The 10,128-nt window shown below is 50.3% G+C and overlaps 1 long non-coding RNA gene across 2 annotated transcripts; it reads left to right on the forward strand.

The window, feature by feature from the left end:
* Positions 1–4,240: 4,240 nt before the first annotated feature.
* LOC139833262 (uncharacterized) lies at positions 4,241–7,433 on the forward strand. 2 transcript variants are annotated; one of them, XR_011748679.1, is made up of 4 exons: positions 4,241–4,813; positions 4,903–5,185; positions 5,828–5,913; positions 7,199–7,433. It is a non-coding gene; the product is annotated as an uncharacterized lncRNA (long non-coding RNA). The 2 variants fall into 2 exon arrangements; XR_011748678.1 differs by lacking the exons at positions 4,241–4,813; positions 4,903–5,185 and having other exon boundaries at positions 5,196–5,913.
* The last annotated feature ends 2,695 nt before the right edge of the window (positions 7,434–10,128 follow it).

The following is a 10,128-nucleotide window of genomic DNA, read 5'->3' on the forward strand; positions in this document are numbered from 1 at the left end:
GTCCTCCCGACGGAGCCTAATACTTCAGGATTACGCGAGGGATATTACAGAACCTTCATGGAGTGCTTCGATCCAGCGAATCGGCCAAGTTTATTCTCACCACACGGGCTGCTTGGGTTTAACGGTGATCCAACGAACAGCGGCCACGTCGGCTACACGAATCCCAACGGAACCGACGTACGAGTACAGTGCCTTGGCACAATACAGAGCCGACATCTGCAGTCACCCGACAGATTCGGCTCGGGGGAGGCGTATGATAGGCAGACAGACGCATGGCCAGTAAGAAATATTAGGAGCCGATAGGAAATCGGCCAGTAAAAAAAATATCATTAGCAAGTAGAAATGTAGCAAGTACAGAAAGGCCCTACTGAAGAAACACACCGAGGGCGAGAACGGCGTCGACACGGATCCGATCCGCCTCAGCGATCTCAGCCTTGTCATCCTCGTCTTTACCCGTCACCAGCTGATTGCTCAGGGTACGGATTTCAGCCAGATCGGTCTTCAGATCGGCTGTGAGGCCTTTTGCTTCGTCTTGAGAACGGGCAACAAGGGCTTCCTTGTCCTGGATGAGCTGTTTGGTCACCCTTACCCTCTCTTCAAGATTCTCCAGCTCCTTGCGCAGGGTCTCGAGTTCGGCGCGAGTGGCAGAAGTGTCCGTCTTGGCGTCCAGAGCAGCCTTCTTCTCATTGAGCCGTCGACACTTTTCGGCAATATCGGCTCTCAGCGGAAGTTGGGAGTGGCGAAGAGTAATCCTTTGGCGAGCCGATTGCACCCTTGACTTAAAGACCGGCAGGGTAACAGCGGGCCAGAGCTTCACTTGCAGCGTCATAGGGAGATGAGGCTGGATATCCTCGAGGATGCTCTTGGCTTCCACGGAATCTTCAATCAGAGTCTCAGTTGAGGCAGAAAGCAAATCTTTGAGACGCTGGAGTGGACCACGGACCGTACTCGGGATCGGCTCTCCACTTGCCTTGGAAGAAGTTGGCTCGATGGATTCTGGGTCGAACGTAAGCAAGCTCGAGAGATCACAACCCTGGTAGGGCAAACAAAGTGAGTTTAGCAGGCAATGGTGGAATTGATGGAGCCAAGGAAGAGGGACATACCTCTCCCAAGGAAGGAGGAACAGCCGATGCAGTGACGATCGGCTTTTCGGTGGACTGAGATGGGTTAGCCATTTGGGCAGCCGCGATCGCCGAGGTGGCTAGGTCCAGGGTGGCAGACGGCCTCGGTATCTCCTCAACGTCTCCGCTGGAGGTTTCTTCGGCCTGCAAGAGGAAGTAATTAGCCGATCCACACATGACGACGGGAAAGCATGAAGTATGACCAAGAAGATGATTACATTTGAAACCCCCTGGCTTGATGAAGAGGCTCGTGGGTTCTTGCGAGCCCTTTTGACGCAGCGGCGCTTTGTGCGTGACCCTGATCTGCTCGTGGCTTGGGGGGCAGGGGGTTCAGTGATCGACTTTTTCTTGGAAGCCGGCGCTGGTGAAGCCGTCTGGCTCTGGGTGGTGGATCTCTCGGAATTACCCGAGCTCGAGTTCCCCTGACTGGTTTCTTCGGCCCCGCTGGAGGTTCCTTCAGTGGAGGCCTGTAGGAAAGAATACGAGCGTATTGTAAACAAATGGTTGGAAGCGGACAAGTGTCTACAGGGTCTGAGCCAACTTACACGCAAGCTTTCTTGAGCCGGAGCTTTACGCTTCAGGGTTTTTCTGGCAGCCACTTTCCTCACTGCCGTCCTCGCCTGAGTCGAGGCTCGGGGGGCAACCGGCCCCGAAGATGCTTTACTCTTGGGAGCCGATTTTGGTGAAATCGGCTGACCCTGCATGATGACTTTCTTCAGGGGTGGCGAGCTCTGGCAGAAGAGAACCACTGGTGCCGGAGGTAGGAATACGAAAGGGGAACCGTCGGCTTGTGTGGGAGCCGGGCCATCTTGTTGCTGCCAGGAGAAAGAATCAGGTCACAGACGATCACCATAAGGCGGTTACAGGAAATGCTTAAGTAATGGTACCTGGTCTGCAGGGATGTCATACTCGGCGTCAAGCTCTCTCAGCAGCGGTCCTAGAGCCCTCCTGAAGACGTGGGTCTTCCACATAGACCACCAAGTTTCAAAACCATCGGTATTGAAGGAGAAACGGAGGTTGTGGGGAATCGGGATGGCCAAAGCATCAAAGAAGGTATAGCACCTTTGGGCAGTAAGGATGTCAGGCAGGTCAGCTCTACTTGCTGTCAGGTGATGTAAGAAGAAGTGTGGAGGCACCTGTCCGAGACCAAGCTGTCGAGCTGCTACTACTGGTTGATAACACTCGTAACCGGGCTTGATGATCCGGTTCGAGGTGCTCATGCCAACAGGGAGAAAGCAAGGACGAATCATGAGGGAGTACAAATGCTGTGTGCTGGCGTCATCGGCAAAGTTATCCAATCGGAAGGAGACTGGGTTTTCAAAGTTTGCCGATTCAGTATAAGGATCGAACAGGGGGTTGTCCAAGCCTTGGAAGAAAATCTTAAACCACCCTGCTGCTTCCTTGGGGATCAGCCTGCTGCCCGGGAGACCATACAGGGCTTGGCCGTAGCTGGTGCATCGAATTTCCTTCCCAGTTACATCCGGAAAGGTGCAGGTGGTCAGCGGTGGGAGGTCTGGAATTTGGTTTTGGAAGTATAGTTGGGCCCACAACTGAATGAACCACCAGGGGCCGCCAGTTTTAACTGTCTTTCGAGAGAACAGTTTGACAGACATCAGTTGAAGGGATCGATAAATCTCTCCAAGAAATAGTTTGCCTAGGCCAAGTTGGGTGCCCTTAGCAAGTTCATAGGCCAGGGAGAGGTAATTCTTGGTGGGAGCAAGTGATGGGCCGCAGAATATGAAATGCTCCAGCCAGAAATTCAGGAAGGCTGTGTGCTCCCTCTCTGTCACGGGGCCTTTGGTTTTCATATAACGATTGAGATAGGCGCCCCAGCTGGTACACTCTATTTTAGAGGAGAGAGTGAAAGGGACCTTTGGTAGTTTGAATGCAGAAGGGCTGGGGGATGCAATGTCTAGCCCTGTAATCATGGCCACATCCAGCAGGGTTGGTGTCATAGGGCCATGACCAAACTTGAAGCAGTTCAGTGCATCAGACCAGAAGTAGCCGATGGTTTTCAGGATGTTCTCATTCTTCTCAAGAGGAGATAATGATAATGACAGGGCATCGGCTATCCCTATGGTTTCCCAAGTGGCATAGTGGGATTTTGATACTCTATTGTACCATGCCACCCAGCCTTCAGGAGGATTAGGCCAGGCTCGTAGGCAGTCGGCCCAGGAAGTTAGATCTAGGTTCTGGCTCACAAAGGGGATTCTGTTAGCTTCGCACGAAATTAACAGGGCAGGACTCTCAGAAGAACGAGGACCGAGGCACATCGAATTTGCGAGAGAAGGGTGTGGCAGAAGGATGTCTGAAGCCTAAATTAGTAGCGGAGCGAAACATTAATTCAGGTGTTTGCCATTAATCTCATGTCAAGTCGAACGGCGAGAGGAGGTTGAGGATTACCTTCAGTCCGGAAGCCATGGTATCGGTGTTGGATGATTCCGCCATGGGATGCGTTGAAGGAGCCGGGGGCGGCGTGGTCGAGATCTGTGTAGGTGGTTGTGGGTTGGAACTGCTCAGGCGGCGATTTGGGGATCTGAGTTTGCCTTTTCAGATGGAGGTCGCAGGTTACCGTTTGGAAGGGCGGCTAGGTCGACGTTCCTCGTGTTTTTATAATGGAGACCGATGCGATGCCATCGGCTCTTTTTGGAGATTGTGTGACTTTGACCATCGGCAAAACAATTGACTGGAGAATACTTCTTCATTAACAGAGGAGGGTTTGTTACAATGAAGAGCCGATTGCTCAAAGGGGAACAAAATGTAACGACCCGGAAAAACCCCATAGAATTGTTTTTCTCCGTTGCTTGTTTTTCCGTGTCGTTCCAAGTTCATCATAGCATATGCATCATATCATCCATGTTTTCACTAAATTAAATTATTTTATAAAGTCTAGATATTTTGTTTTCTTCTCATATGGTATATCTAATAAACTCTCCTCTTTTCTTTTCTCTTAACAAAACCTTAACACCAAACCTATCTAACAAATAAGACTATTTCAAATATTTCATATACAAAGTAAATCTGGTTTTGTTTTGGTTTGGTTTGGTTTTAAAAGAGGTTTCAAATCTGTTTTGAACAAGAGAAAAAAAGGAAAATAAATTTTAAAAGCAAAACCCTAACATCTAACCCTGGGCCGCCTCTCCCCTTCCCTGGCCTTCTTCTTTTCCTTCCACCGGATCTATCCGGCCCACCTTCCTCCACCGCAGCAGCCCACCTGGCAGCCCATCTCCTTCTCCCTTGCCCGGCCTGCAGCGAACCGGTACGCCACCGCGTCGTTGTCGTCTTCCCCAGAGAGCACGCGAGCAGCGTGTCCCGTGGTCCTCCACCGAGCGCCCCACGCCTCACCTGCTCTCCCTTCCCTTCTTATCCCCTCCTGGAGGCTCCTGGAACCCTAGATGCTCCTATCTCCCTCCCTCACGCGCCGCCATCTCGGTTCCTCTTTTCTCTTCCATCACCGAGAACGCCGCCGCCTTTGCTTCCTATCGTCGGCGACACCGTCCACCCCTAGCCGTTCCAAGGGCACCGACGAGTGCGTCTCGTCCTCCTCTACCTCCTGCTGCAAGTAATCGACACCAGGCCGCTCAATTCGAGCACAAATCGTCGAATCCCTCGCTCCGGCCGCCGCAGTTCGTGGACGAATCCGACCGCCGTGGTCAACCTCCGGCGACCTCGACCACACCACCGTGCTCTGGGTAATCTCCTAGACCCCCTGGACACCTCCGTTCTTCCCCTTGCTTCCTCCTTCTTCTTCCTCATGTTGATGCCGGTGCTTCCTCCGCAGATCCTCGCCGCCGGCACCTCTCCGGCGACCTCCAGCCGGCGGCGTCGCCCCCATCGGGTCCGCGCTACCGAGGCGCACCCGTAGCCTCCTCCTCGCTACCTGGAACCCATCGAGGCACCCGCGCGCGTCGACGCCGCCCCGCGGTGATCGCCTTTGTCTGGAACGCGAGCGGCATCGTCCCCGCGTCGAACATCTCTTGCGCGTGCACGCAGTGCTGCCAGCGTGGCCGCCACGTCGTCTCCTGGGCCCCATCCGTCAGCCTCTCCGGCTAGCTCAGCCCCCGGTGAGAAATCTTTTCCCCAGATCCAGATCTACACCTTTTACGCTTTGGTCCCTGCATCTTTTCAGCATCAACCCGTGGTCCCTGGATGTGCGCGTTTACATGATAACCCCCTGAATATTTATAAAATAAACCCGGGGTCCTTCCCCGTATAGAAATTGTTTTCGGGTCCTTACCCCAACTAAATAAATCTGTTTTCTATTTTAATTAATAATAAAACTTAATAATTAATAACTTTTAATTGGTAACTCCAATAAAAATGTTTTATATATGAAAATTAATCAGAAAAATGTGCTGAACATGAATATGCCATCCATACATCTGTTTGCATTTTGCATCGTGTCGAGACGTGATAGTTATGCATGTTCACCTAACATATATGCGGAGTATTTCGGATACCGACTATGGTTTTCCCCGCTCCGTTTAATATTGAAGTAGCGCACCCCTGCCATGTTATGCCGTGCTAATCAACACTTAAATTTGCCGGTAGAAATGCAACTCCAACCTAATTTGCTTGTCCGGGGTTCCGACTCCGATTAAATTGGATAAGTGCATCGCATCATATCTGCCATGTCATGCATATCATCTTGAGCATGCCGACTTTTTATCCGTAGTAGTAAGACTTGCATGCGTTGTGTGTTCCAGCATTTGCTTCTTCTCGGATAGGATCGCGAAGTGGTGATGTGAGATACGACGAGTTCTCCGACAAGTTCTTCTGCAGCTTTTCACAGGCGAGCCCCCTCTCTTCACCTATTTTACTCTCTCTCTCGCATTGCTATCCCTATGTTGCGATTCTTTATCGAGTCACGTGTCCTATTCCACTTGTTTACCATAATAATCCTATATGTATCATTCCTCAACCATAGCCGTTGCTTGATGTTTGAGCCTTGCGAGTCGTAGGCGTGTTTAGGCTCTGTTGTTTATCTCGATCTGTTATCGGGATATGTTGGGTTGTTGGGAGGTTATCACATGCTATATCAGTTGTTGGAGATACACATGCTTTACTTTATTGTTAACAACTAAAATTGTAAGCAGAGGCATCTGTGAGCCCCTTTGCGAAAGCATCGGAACTTTGACTTGCTAATGTCCCCTAGGACCCGAGTTCTTGTTATCTGTTCCGAGATTGAGCGCTCTACCCGTACGTGGGGGAGTGGGACCCCCATCACCCACTACCTTTCCTCGAGTCTGTTTATTGGGAGCCACAACCTTGGTTTTATTTGCTCATATGCACGATGCACGATTTACTTCTGTTGCCTTCGGGTGTTTATATTCTGTTCTGTACTCATATCGTGGAACGATTAGCGACAGCAGGTTGTTCACACTTAGCTTAGCCGTTGACACAAACCTCTGGGTCCGTATCGGAGTACGGCCGAACTTCGTCACGGGTAGCTTAGCGGGGTGGCTCCCCTTAAACTTTCTCTTGCATTGGGAACGGTCTTGATGTGAGACTCCACCTGTAGCAAGTGGGTTCGAGCATGCGTATGGTTACATTTGGGCAACCCCTGCAGGGTGTACATCTTATCGATAAGCCGTGTCCGCGGTTATGGACGACTTGGAATTGTATGGCTTGATCATAGAACAACTTACACCTTTATGTTGTTGATAATAATCTGCTAATAACTTGATTAGTAATATAGCATTACTACAACCGATACCTAATAAAACTTGTCCACCGTTGAGTGCCTTTTACATTGCCTCTTCGCAATTGTTGGAGGGGATATGTGTAATCGGCTGGGTTATGTTTGTGTAGTATTTATCTGTTACCTTGTGCGCTCTCTTATCTTATCTGATTAGACGGATGTTGTAGCGTGTCTCTATTGGTTATAGTTATGCTGCCGCTAAACCTACCATATAGCCCCCGGCGATATATATATTATACTCGCCCGGCGAGCATAGCCATTTCTAGTCTCGCTAAGTACGTGCCGGAGTTCGTTCCTTGGTACTTACTCTCGCCTTTTTCCCCTTTCTCTTTTGCTTCCTCCCTCTTGTCGGCAACCGATGGCCCGACTTTGACAGGTACAAGATGACGACGTTAGCAAGGTTACCCTTCCGGCTTGGCCTGGGCAGGGTTATGGACGCCACTGGTTATCTTCAGGACTCTTAGTCCAATTTGTATCTTGTCCGTACTCGGACGTATTCGATCTTCTGTATGATTTGGATCTCTGTATTGTATATTTGTATCTTGACTCGTTGGAGTCGTTGTTGTATATATGTATCTTGTGGGCTCTATTGTAATCCTGTTGTAATGTTACCGCTCGTGTCAATTCCTCTGGCATCACGTGTGTGATTTGTCGCGCACGTCGTGTCGGAGGGCGTCTCTGAATCGATATCATGCGGATTTCGGCGGGTTCGCTGGGATCCTCATGTTACCGGTTCCGGGGCGTCACAAGTTGGTATCAGAGCTCAGGTTGACGGCACCCCACTAGTCCAGCCTGTAGGATAGCCTTGCCAATGGTCGTTCAGTTTAGCGTGTCAAACCTGTTTTCTAAAATTCGTTGGATAGATCTGATTAGCTCTATTTTTCTCCTTATCTTTATTCTTTCTCCTCTTACCTTTGCGAGTTTTGAGTCTTCTCTCTTATCCGAGTTTTTCCGAGTCTTAGGTTTCGACGTGGGTTGGACGATCTATGCCTTTATCCTATTAGGTTCGATCTTTGGAGGACCCAGACGGAAGCGCATCATCAACAACGGAACAACGACTTCTTGTTAGTGGTGTCGCCGATCTACGTGGAGCAAGAACTCTTGTTAGTGGTGTCGAGGAGATCGTCACGCGCCTGAAGATCCGATAGTTCACCTCTCTTCCCCGTACCTTGAGGTGGAACCTCGGGGCGAGGTTCCTTGTTAGTGGTGTCGTTTGTAACGACCCGGAAAAACCCCATAGAATTGTTTTTCTCCGTTGCTTGTTTTTCCGTGTCGTTCCAAGTTCATCATAGCATATGCATCATATCATCCATGTTTTCACTAAATTAAATTATTTTATAAAGTCTAGATATTTTGTTTTCTTCTCATATGGTATATCTAATAAACTCTCCTCTTTTCTTTTCTCTTAACAAAACCTTAACACCAAACCTATCTAACAAATAAGACTATTTCAAATATTTCATATACAAAGTAAATCTGGTTTTGTTTTGGTTTGGTTTGGTTTTAAAAGAGGTTTCAAATCTGTTTTGAACAAGAGAAAAAAAGGAAAATAAATTTTAAAAGCAAAACCCTAACATCTAACCCTGGGCCGCCTCTCCCCTTCCCTGGCCTTCTTCTTTTCCTTCCACCGGATCTATCCGGCCCACCTTCCTCCACCGCAGCAGCCCACCTGGCAGCCCATCTCCTTCTCCCTTGCCCGGCCTGCAGCGAACCGGTACGCCACCGCGTCGTTGTCGTCTTCCCCAGAGAGCACGCGAGCAGCGTGTCCCGTGGTCCTCCACCGAGCGCCCCACGCCTCACCTGCTCTCCCTTCCCTTCTTATCCCCTCCTGGAGGCTCCTGGAACCCTAGATGCTCCTATCTCCCTCCCTCACGCGCCGCCATCTCGGTTCCTCTTTTCTCTTCCATCACCGAGAACGCCGCCGCCTTTGCTTCCTATCGTCGGCGACACCGTCCACCCCTAGCCGTTCCAAGGGCACCGACGAGTGCGTCTCGTCCTCCTCTACCTCCTGCTGCAAGTAATCGACACCAGGCCGCTCAATTCGAGCACAAATCGTCGAATCCCTCGCTCCGGCCGCCGCAGTTCGTGGACGAATCCGACCGCCGTGGTCAACCTCCGGCGACCTCGACCACACCACCGTGCTCTGGGTAATCTCCTAGACCCCCTGGACACCTCCGTTCTTCCCCTTGCTTCCTCCTTCTTCTTCCTCATGTTGATGCCGGTGCTTCCTCCGCAGATCCTCGCCGCCGGCACCTCTCCGGCGACCTCCAGCCGGCGGCGTCGCCCCCATCGGGTCCGCGCTACCGAGGCGCACCCGTAGCCTCCTCCTCGCTACCTGGAACCCATCGAGGCACCCGCGCGCGTCGACGCCGCCCCGCGGTGATCGCCTTTGTCTGGAACGCGAGCGGCATCGTCCCCGCGTCGAACATCTCTTGCGCGTGCACGCTTGGTCTGCCAGCGTGGCCGCCACGTCGTCTCCTGGGCCCCATCCGTCAGCCTCTCCGGCTAGCTCAGCCCCCGGTGAGAAATCTTTTCCCCAGATCCAGATCTACACCTTTTACGCTTTGGTCCCTGCATCTTTTCAGCATCAACCCGTGGTCCCTGGATGTGCGCGTTTACATGATAACCCCCTGAATATTTATAAAATAAACCCGGGGTCCTTCCCCGTATAGAAATTGTTTTCGGGTCCTTACCCCAACTAAATAAATCTGTTTTCTATTTTAATTAATAATAAAACTTAATAATTAATAACTTTTAATTGGTAACTCCAATAAAAATGTTTTATATATGAAAATTAATCAGAAAAATGTGCTGAACATGAATATGCCATCCATACATCTGTTTGCATTTTGCATCGTGTCGAGACGTGATAGTTATGCATGTTCACCTAACATATATGCGGAGTATTTCGGATACCGACTATGGTTTTCCCCGCTCCGTTTAATATTGAAGTAGCGCACCCCTGCCATGTTATGCCGTGCTAATCAACACTTAAATTTGCCGGTAGAAATGCAACTCCAACCTAATTTGCTTGTCCGGGGTTCCGACTCCGATTAAATTGGATAAGTGCATCGCATCATATCTGCCATGTCATGCATATCATCTTGAGCATGCCGACTTTTTATCCGTAGTAGTAAGACTTGCATGCGTTGTGTGTTCCAGCATTTGCTTCTTCTCGGATAGGATCGCGAAGTGGTGATGTGAGATACGACGAGTTCTCCGACAAGTTCTTCTGCAGCTTTTCACAGGCGAGCCCCCTCTCTTCACCTATTTTACTCTCTCTCTCGCATTGCTATCCCTATGTTG

Source organism: Lolium perenne, chromosome 7, assembly GCF_019359855.2.
Source record: "Lolium perenne isolate Kyuss_39 chromosome 7, Kyuss_2.0, whole genome shotgun sequence".
NCBI lineage: Eukaryota > Viridiplantae > Streptophyta > Magnoliopsida > Poales > Poaceae > Lolium > Lolium perenne.